Here is a 19,066-nt window from a genome sequence, read left to right as displayed (position 1 = left end):
CTGAGACAGAACATCAGAAGCCTTTTAGGACTTTTGTAGCCTTTAGATGTTCCTGTTTGGAAATGAGATAATGTGTCTAGACTTTGTTGTGGGATTTCCTAGGAAGTTTAGGAAGAATCTTGAACGTGACATAGTTAAACCTCTTCGTTTCGGAAATTCGAGGACGAATTTCTTAAAAGGAGGGAAGTATTGTAACATCCCAGTTTTCAAAATAGTTATTACTATTATTATTATTATTATTATTATCACATGGTATTTGGTCATAATTTGGTGGATATCTCTATTTCAATTGTATCTAATTCACACTCCATTTATGCTTTAGAAAGATATGTGTGTTGTTGGGCTTAATTAGATAGTTGTGAATTTCGTTAAAACCGTTTCTCACTGGGCTGGTTGACAAGCCTCGGTGTTTGGGGCATAACTTGGTCTATTGATGAACAAATGATGCAAACTTTGTGGCCGTAGAAAGCTAAGATAAAAGCCTACAACTTTCATGAAGAAGCCATTTCAAATTCGGTCGTCTAGAAGGTCAAAATCGGAATTTTATTTGTTAAAATCGTTTCTCTCTGGGCTGTTTGACAAGTCTCGGTTTTTGGGGCATAACTTGGGCTGTGGTTGTCCAAATGATGAAAACTCAATGGCTATGGAAAGATAAGAGAAAACCCTACAAGTTTTATGAAGTAGATATTCGCAAATATGGCCGTCGAGAAGGTCAAATTTGGTGGTCAAAAATCGGTGCGGAAAAGAATATGGCATCCAACTCATCCCACTAACAACACCAACTCATCCCATTTCGTTTTGTCTAAGATTTTTCCATTATTTTCCATTTTTTATGTGTTATATGAAGGCTATAAATAGGCCTTCACTTCTCCATTGCAAACCATCCCAAGAAACACTTCTCATTCTCTTCTCTTATGCTCTCTTCTTTCCATCTTCTTCTCTTTGAAGACCAAGGGAAATCCAGAGAAGAAGGTTTTGTCCTAGTTTTAGCTCCGGTTCCTGTTTAGACGGAAGAAGCCTTAGGGAGGCAGCTGTGCTATAGTCTCAATTTTTGCTTATCCAGGTACGGGGGAATAGGGGATTATTTATATGTAGAGTACATGAGGGAATTGGGTAGAGGAAGAATTTATTAGGATTACGATTTTATAATTATTTTATTTGGAGAATCATTAGTTCTATTAAAATTATGTGTTGAGGTTTATAGATATGCCAAATTGTAGGAATAATGATCAGGGAAGAAAGAAGAAATTATAAATGCTGTGAACTAGATTTTGGAATAATTATGAGTTTCACTGTTATATTAAATTGATTATTTTATTGATTATTATAATTTATGAATATTATTGCTATATTACTCGTTAAGAATGGATGATCTTGATGTGAATTGCTTGAGGGGTCTATAAATCCTCATTTTGTTGGGCTTATCTGTTGTGTATGTGATGTGTATGTGATGTGGAATTGTGTACGTGATGTGAATTTGAGTTATGAAATGAGAAGTGTGGAATGTGAATGAGATGTGAATGAGATGTGATTGTGGTATTGATATGATACATACATATATATATAACTCAACAGTTAAAATTCTGGGAATGCTCTGATAGTGTGACATCTAGGATGCCAACAGTTAAAATTCTGGGAATGCTCTGATAGTGTGACATCGGGGCAGAGGATTTCTAGGATGAAATATTTATGTGTATTTGGTACTGTAATATTGTTTTGAAAACAATTTGTAAAACTCTTGTGTTTTATGTTTTATACCTCTATTAATGTGATTGTCAAATTTTATGTGAACCCTTTTACCAACTTAGAAAATTAAATCTTCTTAAATTTATTATAATTTTTCAATATATGTGTTGGGGTAGTAAGGGTGTCATAGGTGTGGGTTGAGTGAGGCAATTAACCTGTATCACTTGTGTCAGATGTGGCGAGGTCTTGGCATAGTGTTAATTGTGAAACTATGAGATAAGCATGAACGATGGACATGAAAATGATATTATTAATTGTGAGATTGGCATGAACGATGGATGTGAAAATGATATTATTAATTGTGAGATTGATATGAATTATGGATGTGGTAATGATGTGTAAATTGTATGATTAGTGTGGATTACGATGGATTGAGATATGTATGTGAATTGAGATATGTGAAATGTGAATTGATATGTGAAGATGATAAATGATTGATATATATATATATATATATATATATATATATATTAAATAATAAATTATGATAAGATTATATTATGATGTGTTTGTATGTACTTTGCATATAGATATTTTCTTTTCTCACCGTATAAATTGTGGATATTTTAGGTGAAGAAGATCCAACTGCAAGTGGCATCTAGAATGCCAATAGTTATATCATGCGGATGTTTTCTCAATCCCTTTTTCTTTGTGTTGTTCTTCTCTAACCGTTATACAGGTGATTATCAGCATGAGGTTGAGGATGTTGGTGGTGAAGCTTAGGCTTCTATATGGGCTTTGCTCTGATAGGACATGTGACGTTGGGGCATAGATAAGATTAGATTAGGGTGTTATTGTTATTTAAAATTATTTTGAAAACTTTAAGATTTATTTGTAATTTTCGCTGATTATGTTTGTTAAATGTGATACTCTCTAAACATGTTTGATCATAAAATGTTATATTATTTAAATTTATTGAGTTATGATATGCGGGATAGAGGGTGTCACATTTAGTGTATCAGAGCAGGTCGATCTAATCGACCGTGAGTTATGAGTCTACTATGCTTGTTTGGTAAATGAATGATGAATTGATTGAGAAATTTATCAATATGCTAGTATGATTTTGTTGGTTGTTATTTAATTGTGTGTACTCTAACAATGTTTTGTATTATGAGATGGATAATGATAATGTTTCCCTTGTGTTGTTAGTGTTGTGCTTACACTTATATTATTTTTTCAAAATATGGCTGAAATACATGATATAGCTTAGTTAATGTTATGATTGTGTATTTGTTTGATACTTCTTACTTACTTAAGAAGTAGTGATTGAGTGGTATCACTAGTATTGTGAGCGTATATACCAGTAGCATGAGAATTTTATTCTCTAAGTCCTTTATCCTGATTATGTTTTGATTTAGGATTGTAGTGAGATGCTTGGATATGAGTTTAAGGTGGAAAGGAGTGAATTTGGAATAGTTGAGGTATTTTGTGAAATGTTAGTACACTATTGTTGTATGGTATATGGGATATTTTGTTGCAGTATTGGTTGTGCTAGTACCGTATTGATAGATTTAGATTTTATGGTCTTCATAAAAGTTGTAGGCTTGGACGTTATATTTATAATGGAGCTAGAATCAGGTAAAATAGAAGTCTAGAACTTCAGTTATAATTGCTTGGGTGTTCAAGAAGACTAGTGTTGAATATATCTGTGGTGGTTTTTGAATTTTTTCAGCTAAGAAGATGATCTTTTTCTCATGTCTCCATAAGTATTGTAGCTTATTCTCTTAGCTTTCTTTTGAGATAGGTTTGAGATCATTTGGATAAGTATAACTCTCTAGGTATCATTCTCTTTGGAAATTATTGAAGGCATACGTATGGTGTCATGATGTTTTGAGTTATTAGGCATAGCAAGGATAAAAATATATTTCGATATGATGTTTTGAGGATTTGTCATTAAGAGATTGATTAAAATGAAATCATGTTATGTTATACGGTGTAAACAATGATCAATTCATACATGTTTAGGGATGGTATATGTGAAGGAAGTATTCTAATATGATTTGATATGCAAGTATGTGACCTTATGGATCAATTAGTGGATGTTTGTCTGTTAATGAGATGAACCTTAGGATGTGATATCATCATATTAAAGTTAAGTGTGAAGATATATCCAATATAGATTTAGGCTAGATTATCTAAGTATGATTGTATAGGGTGAGTGTTCTAGGCCATGTAATTTCTTGTGGAGGTATAACGTAGATCTACCTATAGTAGAAGTTGTGCTTAAGTGGGAGATACCTTAGTTAGTTAGTGAGATTAAGAGTTTTATTAGATTAGCTCGTTGTTGTTGAATATTTATTGAGTAACTTCCTAAGATAGCATTACCTTTAATCAGATTGTCTATGAAGAGTATTGTTTTTGTGTGAGATAGCAAGTGTGAGAGTAGATTCCAAATTCTTAAGGAATGATCAAATAGTGCACTAGTGTGAGCAATGATAGGTTTGGGTGGAGTATTGATGCAGGAAGGAAAGATAGTAGTTTATGTTTCTCGGAAATGGAAAATTCATGAGAGAATTTATCTTACCTATGACCTTGAGTTAGTAGTTATGATATTTACACTAAGATTTGAAGACACTACCTGTATGGTTTTAAGCTTGAGGTATTTAGTGATCATAAGAGCCTTTGACCAAAGGAGTTGAATATGAGACAAAAAAAAAGATAATTGGAATTTCTTAAGGACTAGAATTTTGATCTTAGTTGTCTTTCAGGCAAAGCCAGTATAGTGGTCGATGCTTTGAGTAGAAGATCTCTAGATATATCTTCCCTTATAGTTAGAGAGACGGATCTTTTGGCTCGGTGTAAGGATTTAAGTTTGGCTTATGAGGTTACCCTTAGTAATGTGAGACTAGGTATGACTCGAGTAACGAGTAGATTGTTGAAGGAAATTGGAGAAGCATAATTAGTTGATTCATTTTAGTGATAAGATATGAGGTTATAGGATAAGGTGATGGATAAGAGTTTAACTTAGGTGTAGATAAAGTGGTAAAATAAGAGATCTGATATGTATATCTAGTGAACTTACGCTTAGGCGATTGATCTTTGGAGAGGGTCGTAGAAATAAAGCTATTATTCTGGCAGATACCTTGAGTAGGATGATCTTTCACTTACCATATTTGATGATTTAAGTGTTGGATTTGATTAAAAGAACTTAGAGACTTAAGCGTGATGTGTGAGCTCACCCTTAGGAGCATCGAATTTAGTATGTCGAAAGTGACTAATGAATTAATGGACGAGATTAGAGAAGCCTAGGAGTTAGATCCTTTCTTAGTGAACCAAGAGGAGAGGATTGGTAGGGGCATAAATAGCCCTTTACGAGTGGAAGTTGATGATGTTTTGGGGTTCAATGATAGGATCTACAGCCTAGTAATCTTGAATTTAGGAAGATAATCTAAGGGAGGACATAAGAGTACTCTTAACATCTATTTAAGAGCTACTAAGGTGTATCAGAGTGGCGCAGCAGAAGCGTGGCGGCCTTAAGTGAAGTGAGGAGTAGAGAATATTGTGTACTCATGTTTAGTATGGTATAAGTCTGAGACAGAACATCAGAAGCCTTTTATGACTTTTGTAGCCTTTAGATGTCCCTGTTTGGAAGTGAGATAATATGTCTAAACTTTGTTGTGGGTTTGCCTAGGAAGTTTAGGAAGAATATTGAGTTTAATTAATGAGTCATAGTTGAACCTCTTCGTTTTAGAAATTCGAGGACGAATTTCTTAAAAAGGGGGAAATATTGTAACACCCCAGTTTTCAAAATGGTTATTATTATTGTTGTTATTATTATTATTATTATTATTATTATTATTATTATTATTATTATTATTATTATTATTATATGGTATTTGGTCATAATTTGGTGGTTATCTTTACTTCAATTGTAGCTAATTCACACTCCATTTATGCTTTAGAAAGATATGTGTGTTGTTGGGCCTAATTAGATAGTTGTGAATTTTTTTGTTAAAATCGTTTCTCGCTGGGCTGATTGACAAGCCTCGGTTTTTGGGCATAACCTGGGTTGTGATTGTCCAAATGATGCAAACTCAGTGTCAATGGAAAGATACGAGAAAAACCTACAACTGTGCAGAAATAGCCATTCACAAATTTTGTCGTCTATAAGGTCCAAATCGGAATTTGATTTGTTACAATCGTTTCTCATTAGGCTGATTGGCAAGCCTCGGTGTTTGGGGCATAACTTGGGCTGTGGTTGTCCAAATGATGCAAAATTAGTGGAAATGGAAAGATAGGAGAAAACTCGACAACTTGTATAAAACAGCCATTTGCCAATTCGGCCGTTTAGAGGGTCAAAATTGGCATGCAAAAGAACATATTCACTAATTCATCCCACCAACTATACTAATTCATCCCACCAACCCTACTAATTCATCCCACCAACTCCACTAATTCATCCCACCAACTCCACCAAGCCTAATTTCTTTATATTTTAGTGTGTTATGAAGGCTATAAATAGCCCTTCAATCTTCCATTTCAATTCATCCCAAGAAACACTTCTCATTCTCATTCTCTCTTCTCTTATACTCTCTCTTATTTCTCTCTTCTTCTCTCTAAAGGCCAAGGGAAATCTAGAGGAGGAGGTTTTGTCCTAGTTTTAGCTCCGGTCCTTATTTTAGATGGCAGGAGCCTTTGGGAGGCAGTTGTGCTATAGTCTCAGTTTCTGCTTATCCAGGTACGGGGGAGTGACAAATCTTGCTTTGGGTGTTAGATTGTATGCTGGGTAGTGGGATTGGCCCCCAATCCTGTGTTTGTTGTATGTCATATTTTTGTATGTTATAATTACTTGGTTAACGTGTGTATGAATATAAACTATGTTAAGACTATGATTGTGAAAGTTGTGAATGTGATGTGATAATATGAATGTGATGTTTTTGATGATGTGATGATAATGTGATATGATGTGATGATGAAATATGATGATGCGAAATGACCATGAGATATGAAATGTGATAAAGAGAAATGACCATGGAAAGTGATAAAGTGATATGAGAATGCATAGAGTCTTGTTTGACATGCATCATATGCGCATATTATTCTAGGTGTGCCGCTGAGGCTGCATACCTAATAAGGTGTACCTGAGAGTCACCAACAGTTGTGATATGCTAACAAGGTGTACCTGAGAGTCACCGACAGTTGTGATATGCTAACAAGGTGTACCTTAGGGTCACCGACAGTTGTAATAAGGTGTGCCTTTGGGTCACCGGTGATGATATGTGAAACTTCCTTATGGCGTCACATGCATGATAAAATGTAGTCTGTGTCCATACATGTGTCTTTTAATGTTATATGACAAATTGATATGCCTTGGATGAGTGAAATGTGATATTGTTATTAATCTATGTTATATATGTTTTGTTTGTGTTTGGCTATCTAGTGTATATTCCTACATTGTGAGCCGACTGAGATGTTTTCTCACTCCCTTTTTCTTTGTGTTGTTCTTCTCTGACCGTTATACAGGTGATTATTAGCATGAGGCTGAGGATGTTGGTAGTGAAGCTTAGGCTTCTATATGGGCTTTGCTCTAATAAAACATGTGACATCGGGGCATAGATAAGATTAGATTAGGGTGTTATTGTTATTTAAAATTATTTTGGAAACTTTAAGATTTATTTGTAATTTCCGCTGATTATGTTTGTTAAATATGATACTCTCTAAACATGTTTGATCATTAAATGTTATATTATTTAAATTTATTGAGTTATGATATGCGGGGTAGAGGGTGTCACACTATATATACTATGTCATTTTTATGAAAAATTTCATTCATCTTTGATTTTGAAAATAAGAATTTTTCAATTCATTTTTTAAAATTATTACTTAAAGTTGATATATATTTTAAATCATAGTATGCATGATATTTAATTTAAAATATATATACTTCATAAAAGTTGAAATGAAATAAGAGATAAAATCTATTAATATTTGTATTAATAATTTATTTTCTCTTAATATATAGTATATAAACAGTATTATTATCTTATCTATATAAGTAGTAATTGTATGTGCCACTATTAAATAAATAAATAAGAAAATCAATACTTACTTAAAAATTTGAGAATATATATAACAACATCATTTAGAAAAACTTCAAGTAGGGGTCAATGTAATTTTTTCCAAGCTAGATTAAATCTTCTTTATTTAAAAATTAAAACATTATATTTAAAAACAATTACACTAAAAAATTATTTTTGTTCCTAATAATTGATTGATTTAAAAAAATATCTCTCCAAGTTGTAATAATTTCTTAAATTTGCATTTTATTGATTTATGAATTTTATATTTAAGTAGTAAATCAGTAAAATATAAGTAACGAGTATAAATATATAAGTATTTAATGAATCTATATATAAAAATTATAAATAAGTAGATTGTTAATTATAAAGGTAAGTATATATATATATATATATATATATATATAAATATTAATTAAATATATATATTATTATTCATAATATAATTAATTATCGAGCGGTGTGTAATACTTAATAAAAGTTACACCCGGTACTGGTGTTAGTATAACATGTTTGTCTATATATATATATATATATATATATATATATATATATATATATATATATATATACAGAGAGAGAGAGAGAGAGAGAGAGAGACTGAGAAAATGAATGGAAGAAAAATAGTTAAATATGTAGTTGTTTGATTATTCTATATAGTAATATATAAAGGGAAATATATATACGCCATGTTGTAAATGATTTTTGTCTCCAAAATAATGAATAATTATACCCTCAATTCTTAAGAAATAAATAAATAATTTTAATTATTAATTTTACTTTTTATTAAAATATTTAAAGACACGAAGTGCATAATGGTACATGATAACCTAATTTAATTTATGAATAGGGATCCTTTTACTCGAATAGTAAGTTTATCTAGACTTACTCCATTCAATAACTCATGTCCAATATTAAATTTTAACGATGAAACTGTTTAATTTAAAATTCTTAATGCATAGATCAAATCTGCAAATTTTCAGAAAATTTGAAAATCATACTTCATTTAATTAATTCAAATTGACGGATAATTATAGAATTATTTTATACATTGATTAAAATTAATGAAATGAAGTATTAAATGATTTTCAAATTTTCTAACAATTTACATGTATGATCTATGCATTAAGAACTTTAAATTGAAAGGTTAGATCATTGAAATTGAGAAAGAAAATAAGTTATTGAATGGAGTAAGTCTATGTAACTCTTAGAGTAAAAAGATCCATCCTCTTTAATATATGTTTTTGTTTAAAAAGAACTTTTGTGTTTAATTTTCTCTTTATGCTTTTTTAGTTTATCAGTTGTCGTCCTACATGTGTTTGTTACCTTTTTCTTTAATTTGGATTTTATACAATGTAAGTTTTAATTAGAGATTCAACGAATCATATTAATATTAAAGATTTCAAAAAATTATATTACTATTAAACATTTGAAATAAGGATATTTTTTAAGAAATAACTTATTTAAGATATTATATAATAAGTTTTTATGTAATAAGATAAATGAATAATGATATGTTTTAAGAAATAACTTCTTTAAGATCTTATATAATAAGTTTTTATATGATAAGATCTTATAATATTATAAGTGTTTAAAATTTAATAAACTTTTGTATTTGAATATTTTAAAAAGTAATTATATAATTTTAAAGTGTTGAATGTATAATTATTTAAATATTTATAGGATGTTATTTCATTTTAAAAATAAATAAAAGTTATTATAATTAAATTTTGATTGATAGTAAAATAAAAATATAAAAGTAACTAAATAACTTTCAAAAAAATAATTAGAAAATTAACAAGTACATTAAAAAATAATATATATATATATATATATATATATAAGCATCACACATAAGTACTTAAAAAAATGTTAAAAAAATAAGAAAAAGTGTAATTAGAAATGAAGGTAAAATTTAGAGAAATAAGAAAGTTTATGCACGACAAAATTTTAAGTTGCCTTTTCACTTGCTGATAAAAAGTTTCCTTTGTTAATAAATTATTTTTAAAAATAAAAAATAAAAATAATATTAAAATTTTAATATTTTTATAAATACTATAGAGATTTTATTATAATTTGAGTTATAATTTTTATAATATTTTAATTTAATATTAAGTGAATAAAGTTGTCATGAATTATTGGGCTTGTGAGTTATTTTCACTTTTAGGCTCCTAAACCCATTATTAGAGATCAAGTCGTACTCAACTAGCTTAACAATTCAACAATTAAAACAACACATTTAAGTATTTCATTCTTTCCTCCGAAATTTAACAACAAAGCTTTCCACTCCTTCCGCCTCAACCCTCTCTCTCCCCACGCACCCTTCGCTCTTCCTCGCGCGGCCCTCCCACACTCGCCGCTCCTTCCTCGTCAAAGCCTCCTCTGTAACTAACCTTCTCATTTTACTCGCCCTTTTGTTTTGCCCATAATGTTTTATTGTTGTTGCTAAATTTTTGTTTTTTTTAATGAACAGAGTGAGCTTCCGCTTGTTGGAAATACTGCACCGGATTTTGAAGCCGAGGCTGTGTTTGATCAGGAGTTTATCAATGTAAAATTGTTTGCTTTTCATTGTCTTGTTGTTTCATTTTAAGCTAAAATAGGTTTTAGGTTTCTTAATTTTGGGTCAGAATTGGTCTTTGTCTTCGTCTTGATTCCTCTGCTTTAACTGTGCAAGCGCTAAGAAAGAGAATTGGTGAGTGAATTTTGTTACTCAATCTAGTAAGAGGGATGAAATTCACCCATTATAAAAAAAAATACAAGTTAAAAGGACTAGGACCAATTTTACGTGAAATTGAGGAACTAAAACACGTTATATTATACCTCTGGTTCAGTAGTAACATCTTCTTTTCTTATTTTATTGAGTTTTTAATTTTTTTTTTATGGTGTGTGATGAGTAGTTTGGTGTTGGGAAATGGACTTATTAGGTAATACTTCACGTTGGGTATTAATTGGAAGTTTGTTATTATAATGTTTGTTGATGGATTTTTGCCTAGGCTATATCATACATTTTATAGAGGATATCCATTTATATTCAGTTATTTTATTGGTAGTGTAAAATATTTTTACACTCTTATATGTAAGCTAATAAAAAATTATTATTAGTATTTTTTATATTTTTTTTAATAAAATAAAATTTATTGATTTTACCAAGTTTGGTTGGTTGGGTAGAATGTAATTGTTGTAAACCAGTTCGACTTTTATTGGAAAAAAAAAATTTATCAATTTTAGTATTATATTCCATTTTATCGAAATTTTTGAATAATATATACAAAGTTGAAAATTTATGACTGTTATTACACATTTTATTGATAAAAAAGAATATAGTATAATGAATAAATTATCATGTGACTTAAGCATATGAAAGATTCATCTTTAGATTCATATGTATTAGAAAAGAGTGCGTTGAAAGAAGTTAAGTCTTTAATAAAATTTAACTTAAAAAAGAATATTTTCTAGCTCTTATAGGGTTTATATTGACAGTATCACATTTTACAGTTTAACAAATAAATAAAGTTTTGTAATCATTTATCTTGATTGATTGGGGACAGATGGAACTTGGGGAGTTTCGTTTTGTAGGTTTGCTTGGCTATGCTTGTAGTTGTGTTATGATTTTCTTTTCAAAGTAGATGTTACTTGGGATGGCAGTTAATCTGCTTGCGGGGACCACTTTTTTTCTTCTTTTTTTTTTTAGATTATATGGATTTCTGTGAATGTACTGTCAGCGTGGTTAGGAAGTCTGTTTCGATTCAATCAATGCTTTGCCATGTGCAGTAAGTTTCTGTTGAAGTGAGTATGGCTAGTGCCAAAAAAGAAAATCGTAGATCTGGGATGTTTAGTTTTGAGAGGATTGAAATGCTTGCCAAACATTCTGTTAAACATTTATTTTTAACTTTTTTTCAATAATCGATAACAGGCTGAGTGTAAGGTGTGATTTAATGATAAACAGAAATTCACAGGTTAGTGGACTTTTTTTACCAGGGTATAATAATCAGGTTGAGATATATGTTTGTTTTGTTTGTCTGATTTAACTTATTTTAGAAAAACACGTTAAACCAGGGCCGCCGCATAACCTAAAATACTTATTTTGAACTCAAGGCACCAAAAATAGCATTTCTTTAATTTTAAGAGTTGGAACGTGAAAGGGTAATGATGTGCTTGTGTTATATTTTTGTCTCAACAAGAACAAACTTTGAATGTCAAGTAACATATTATAGAGGGGGTAGCATTTCTGTTTTACACTTGTTAATTCTTGACTGAACTAAGCGTGTTCATTTTTGTGATAAATGTTTTGATGCATTTTGTAATGTGTTCATTTTGTAATGTGTGTTTCTGAGATAAGTTATGGAGGCATTACTTGTTTGGGTCTAAATGTGAGGTATTTTAGTGATCATAAGAGCCTTAAGTACTTGTTTTACCAAAAGGAATTGAACATGAGGCAGGGGAGATGGTTAGAGTTTCTTAAGGATTATGATTTTCAGTTGAATTATCACCCTGGCAAGGCTAATGTTGTAGCTGATGCTTTGAGTAGGAAATCTTTGAGAGTGTCTTCTTTGATGATTAGGGAATTGCACATGATTGAAGAGTTTAGGAATATGAACTTAGGGTGTGAGTTAACTTCTAAGAGTATTAAGTTAGGAGCCTTGACAGTAAAAAATAGCTTGATAGATGAGGTTAGAGAAGGTCAGAAGATAAATCTTTTCTTATTGAATCAAGTTGAGAAGTTGAATCAATGTAAAGAGTGAGTTTATATTTGGAATGGATAGAGTGTTGAGATTTAAAGATAGATTGTGCATTCCTAGTGTGCCAGAGCTTAAGAGAGCAATCTTAGAAGAAGGTCATAAGATTAACCTTAGTATCCATCCAGGAGCCACTAAGATGTACCAAGACCTTAAAAAGATGTTTTGGTGGCCTAAGATGAAGAGGGAAGTGGAAGAATTTGTGTATGCCTGCCTAGTATGTCAGAAAGCTAAGGTAGAACATCAAAAACCTTTAGGTTTGATGCAACCTTTAGAAGTGCCTGTGTGGAAATGGGATAGCATCTCCATGGATTTTGTAGTTGGGTTACCTAAGACTGTGAAGAACTTGGATGCTATATGGGTCATTGTGGATAGATACCCTTTGGAGAGGTTAGCTAAGTTGTACATTAGTGAGATTGTGAGGTTGCATGAAATTCCTACTAGTATAGTGTCTGATAGAGATCCTAGGTTCACCTCTTGATTTTGGGAGAGCTTGCATAAGGCTTTAGGCACTAAGTTTAGATTAAGTTCAACCTATCATCCCCAAATAGATGGCCAAACTGAGAGAACTATACAATCTTTGGAAGACTTGTTGACGGCTTGCATCTTAGAACATGGGGGTAGTTGGGATAGTTTCTTACCTTTAATAGAGTTTACGTACAACAATAGCTACCATTCCAGTATTGGGATGACACCCTATGAGGCTTTGTATGGTAGGAGATGTAGAACACCTTTGTGTTGGGCAGAACTGGAGAGAATGCTATCTTAGGACCTGAGATAGTTCGACAAACTACTAAACAGGTTAAGTTAATTCAAGAAAGGATGAGAGCAGCCTAGAGTAGGCAGAAGAGTTACAATGATAAAAGGAGAAAGGACCTTGAGTTTAAAGAAGGTGATCATGTATTCCTTAAAGTTACTCCTTGGATAGGAATAGGCAGAGCATGCTCTGCGTTTCATTGGTCCTTATCAAGTTCTTAAAAGAATCGGTGAAGTAGCCTATCAAATTGTCTTACCTCCAACTCTTTCGAATCTTCATAATATCTTTCATGTTTCCCAACTCAGAAAATATGTCCATGATCCTTCTCATATTATTGAGTCCGATAACATTTAGTTGAAGGATAATCTCACCTATGAAATGGTCCCTTTAAGAATTGATGATACGAGGGTGAAATAACTGAGAGGAAAGGAAATTTCTTTGGTTAAGGTTGTTTGAGGAGGAAATTTTGAAGAAAGTGCTACATAAGAATTAGAAAGCAAGATGCATGAAGTTTATCCATTTCTATTTTCAGTTAAATTTTGAGGACGAAATTTCTTAAAGGAGGGGAGAATTGTAACACTTAATATTTTATTATTTTATTATTTTATTATTTTTTTTAGGGCCATTCCAAAAATGGAACGGGTTATTCTAAAAATGGAACGGGTCATTCCAAATGATAAAATATGTTATTTGGTGTTGTTTCAGAATGGGCCTTGGAACGAGCCATTCTCCAAGTAGAACGGGATGTTCTGCTTGTAGAACGGGTCTTTTCGCTTGTAGAACAGGTCGTTCCAGAGGGAGAACGGGCCATTCTGCTGGGTTTAGAATGGGCCATTTTGGTTTGGGAACGGGCAGTTCCAGTTCAAAAATTTACGTAGATTTTCAGGGTCCAGAAACCGTTTCACTTTTGGAACGGGCCGTTCTGAGTTAGGTCAGGTTGAAGGCTATAAATAGGGGGCTAGGGTTAGAAGGAAATCACAACTTAAGAAGAAGGAATTCTAGAGAGAGAGAAAGAGAGAGAAGGAGAAAGAAAGAGTGAAAGAAAGGAAGAGGAATCTAGAGGAGGAGATTCTACCCTAGTTTTCAATGAGATTCTGCTATAGTTCAACTTCTGCTTATCTATTTAAGGGGGAGTGGGAAACCTCGTTTGGGGGTGTAGGAATAATTATTAGATAGCATGATTGTTGGATTGACTCCCAATTCCTTGCCTGTTACTTGTTTCTTTGAATATGCAAAGTGTTTGTATTCTGCTTTATTTTTTGTTTGTTTTACTTTATCCCAATATTTGTGGTAATAAATAAATGTGTAATTAATGCTAAAAATGAATAAGTTTTAATATAAATAAATATACTCTCTGTGAATACTTATGCGGACATTATGAGGACCTTATTATGACATGACTATATGAAATATGTACCCATGACATGTGATCTAGGAATGGACCATTGGACTATTGGACTATTGGACCATTGAACCATTTGACTATTGGACTATTGGACCACTCAACTATTAGACTATTGGACTATTAAACTGTTGAACTATTGAGATAATCATTGATTATGAGAATATGAAAAATGATGATATGTTATATTGCATAAAGTTATGTAGATATTGAGTCATTAAATGTGTAACATGCATTATATGTATTTTAGGGTCACTAGTGATATAACAAGTTAACAAGGTGAACCTTAGGGTCACCAGTGATGAAATATGAAACTTCCGTATGACGCCACTTGCATACTTTTATGAGTTGAGTCCATGATATTATTGCATGATATATGAGAATATATATATATATATATATATATATATATATATATATATATATGATATTAATTATGCATGTATATTATTTATATGTAACTTATATTTATTGTGTGTGTGTGCTATTAACCTTTATTTCTTCATTTGGAACTAGGTGAGATGTTCCCACTCCCTTGTTATTCTTGTATATGTTTAAACTTATGTTGCAAGTGATCATCATCATAAGGATGTTGGTGATGAAGCCTAAAGGCTTCAGTGGGAAATGCTCTAATAGGATGTGACATCGGGCTTAGCTTGACTTGCTTTTAAGATATTATTATTTTTAAAGTCTTTTTAATTTTCTTTTCTTTTGTAATTTTGAATGTTTATGTTAAATGTCTAAAATGTGTATTTTTGTCATATTATTTTGATTTTAAAAAGATTATAAATTGATTCCTAATTAGGAGGCCTGCCACCTTTACTGGGATTAATCTATAATCTTTGTTTTATTATGATTTCTTAATGATTTGAGTCTTACAGTTGTCAATTATGAATGTGCATCTTCTGTCTGATAATATTTGTTGGCAATTGTTTTATACCAAACTATTAAAGTTTTTATAAAGATAATATATACCTATTGTGTATTTATGTTAGGGTAGAGGGTGTCACAATGTTGGTGGTGAAGCTTAGGCTTCTATATGGGTTTTGCTCTGATAAGACATGTGACATCGGGGCGTAGATAAGATTAAATTAGGGTGTTAATAAAAAAATTATTTTGGAAACTTTAAGTTTTTTTTTTTTAATTTTTGTTGATTATGTTATTTGTTAAGAAATGTGGTGCTCTCTAAACATGCTTTATTATGTAATGTTATATTATTGAGTTGTGATATGCAAGGTAGGGGGTGTCACAAAGATTCTCACGCTTAGTTATAATATTAGGATTTAGGGTTTACAAAAATATAAATTTCTTGGTTATATAAATATTTTTTACAAAAATATTCCTTACAAAAATTTAAATTTCCTCTTCCTTATAAGATGTAACATTGTCATAATCTAACATTAAATAATATATTATATTTAGTTTAAAATAACAAATCAATAATTTACATATGATTAATCTATACGCAAAAATTATTGTAAATCAAAGTGTAAAAAATAATTTTTATGATTTATCATAATAAAAAAAAATAAATTAACAATTAAAATTCAAATATAAGTAAACTAGAAAACAATGAAAAGCATATATAACGTTATTTTACTTAAATAATTTTTTAAAGTTAAGAAGCTAAAAATTGTGATAAGAAGTTAGTAATATAATTTTATAAATTTTAAATAATTATAAAAGATCATATCTTATAAAAATAATATAATTTTTCAATTTTTATTATTATATTAATGAGAAAAGTGATAAAAAAATATAAATGGTAATTCCTACCTAATAACAATAAATATTTTGTAATAAAAAACATAATAAATAATTAATTAAAATTTTATGCATGAGTTCAACCAGTTTTCTTTTTTGCTTAAAAAATATTATAATTAAAAGAGATAAAAAAATAATTTCTAATGAATTATTTAATTTAATTTATTTTTTAATTAGTTAAAATTAATGTATTTTTTGTATTTGTTGTTGAAGTGATAATGAATAAAAAAATATTAACTAGGTTTTTCTGTTTTAAAAAACGATATTTTAATTTTTTTATACATAAAACTTTTATCTTGTTCGGGAAAGTTGTATTCCAATCCCATTGAGAATGTTTTTCTAGAAAAGTGGAACAAAAATAGTTTCTGAAAAATTATATTACCTAAAAATCTTTTTTAAAATATTTATCAAGCATAGAGAACCAAAATTCCCGATTTAAGATTCTCATGATAGTAAAAAGATTTTGCATACCAAACACACTTTAAAGTAATATATATATATATATATATATATATATATATAGATATAGATATAGATATACTTTATATCAAAATTTACACATCAATACTAATAAAAATGATAAATGTTAAATAGAGAGAGTTTACAAGTCAGAAAGAAAAACACATTCTCATAATCTTTAATAGAGACAAATAAAGAAAAAATAATTTAATATTTTATAAAAAATTATAAAATATCTTATAAAATCTTCTAAATCATGTTTTATAATAAAGATCTGACAAAATATATATTTTTTTTAATATTGATAATTTATCATATGATTTGGATACTATAATTATTGACTTTTATTTATAATAAAATTTTACTCTCCAGAGTGAATCAATAGCATGAAAGTTTATAAGCTTTGCAACTTACAAAATAACTGCGGTTTCATTCAATATGTCGCCACCCCCTGAAGCATAATTCACCCCATTTTCCAATATAACATCTTCAATTAAAGATGGATCCAAGAATGTTGGAGGCCTAGGAAGGCCCAGTTTGTCACCTGAAAATTGGGATGGCAAATAAACCCGTACCCGTGGGTAATACCCGAACCCATCCCGACTTTGACGGTGAATACCCGCTTTGACCGGGTATGGGTACGGGTACGGGTAAAACCTGATAAAAGAAATTGGGTACGAGTATGGGGACGGGTATATACTTACCCGCCTCATCCTCATCCCCTTCCCCGGTTACATATTCGTCCCCGATTTATTTTATTTTTAAAAAATTAACATTTTGTTCTAAAATGTAAAGGGTCACGCACGCTGAATAAGAGCAACGCAAACACTTATTAGGGTTTCAATTTTCAAACCCCATTCGACAACCAAGCACTCCAGTGATGGAGCCACCGGACCAGCCACGGAGCCACTGCGCCATTTGCAGAGTCAGAGAACTTGCCGGTGAATTTGGAAATAACCTCTCCTTTAACAAGGTGTTCTTTCCGTTGCCTATTTCGTCCAATTTCGATTCATTCCCTGCCTTTTTCTATTCCTCCATTAATTTTCTTTGTGGCTTTTGCTTTTTCTAGATTCATCATTTTCTGGATTTAGGTTTAGATTAAAAAAATTGTAAAAGAAAAAAATTTAACGAGTACGGGTACAGGATACGGGTATACCCGATACCTGACAGGGACGGAGATGAGATAAAAATTCCATACCTTTCGGGTATGGGACGGGGACGAGGAGGGGTATGAGTTTTAGTCACGGGGACTGGGACGGGTATCACGAAACCCGTACCCGGCCTGCCTCGTTGCCATGCCTACCTGAAAATGTCAATACCACTTTCATTTCAGAGTGAAACAATAGAAAAAAATGCTTTTATTTCTAAATAATAAAACAAACTCTTATTTCATACACAAATGTTTTTATACAAATTTAATAGAATTTTTTATAACTTCTATATCCAAAAAAAAACCATAGAAAAATCTCTTTTAATCTTATATCTAAACATACTCATATTCACAAATTGCTAGGTACCAAAAACCCTTGACAAACATGCATCATCTTAGTCCTTGAATTTTCTTTAATGTCTAACATTATAAAACATTATTCACTCTAGTACTTAATGTAAAGACAAACATGAATTGGTTTTTGTAAAAGCAGGGACAAAAAGTGAAATTTCTTGGACTAATTTGTGGTATAATCATTAAATAAATTACCTATTATATCTGAAACCGTGCTACCATTGGAGAACCTTCCATTAGGTAGCCCATTACCCAAATCAATATCATACCATGGTAAACTTGCCTGAGCAAGGCTTTTAGAGAGGTACTTGTTGTTTCCAACATCAAAGAGTGAGTCTCTAAAAATGAACTACACAACCTCGCATTGGCACCCTTCAAGCCCAATTCCCAAAATAATGCCTATTATAACAACTAGTGCTAGATGCAACTTCATGTTTCTCTAGCAAGTGGTAATCTCTTCAAGTAAAGTTAGTTATGACTTGTATATCTTGGCTCATAAGGCTTTAATCACTTGGATTGGTTTTATATAATAATAAGTTTGAATTTTTTACATGTGAAATGGTGAGATTATGCTATGTTTGGTGGCGGTACTAAGAGAGGGAAGTAGATTGTTTGATGAACCAACTATTACTTATTCATGTTAGGTATCAGAGTAATAAAATTGTGCTCACACAACTAAAA

The 19,066-nt window shown here is 30.9% G+C and overlaps 2 long non-coding RNA genes across 2 annotated transcripts; both read left to right on the top strand.

Annotated features, from left to right (window-relative positions):
* The first annotated feature begins 1,077 nt into the window (after positions 1 to 1,077).
* Positions 1,078 to 7,562, top strand: LOC145958957 (uncharacterized). The gene is made up of 2 exons (XR_014434546.1): positions 1,078 to 6,424; positions 7,210 to 7,562. It is a non-coding gene; the product is annotated as an uncharacterized LOC145958957 (long non-coding RNA).
* A 2,233-nt stretch (positions 7,563 to 9,795) lies between these two features.
* LOC114916966 (uncharacterized) lies at positions 9,796 to 15,517 on the top strand. Its single transcript, XR_003805631.2, has 2 exons — positions 9,796 to 10,147; positions 10,237 to 15,517. It is a non-coding gene; the product is annotated as an uncharacterized LOC114916966 (long non-coding RNA).
* Positions 15,518 to 19,066: the final 3,549 nt, after the last annotated feature.

The sequence above is a fragment of the Cajanus cajan genome, chromosome 6 (genome assembly GCF_000230855.2).
Source record: "Cajanus cajan strain Asha chromosome 6, NIPB_CcT2T_4, whole genome shotgun sequence".
Taxonomy (NCBI): Eukaryota; Viridiplantae; Streptophyta; class Magnoliopsida; order Fabales; family Fabaceae; genus Cajanus; species Cajanus cajan.
This window is presented reverse-complemented; position numbering and strand designations above follow the sequence as displayed.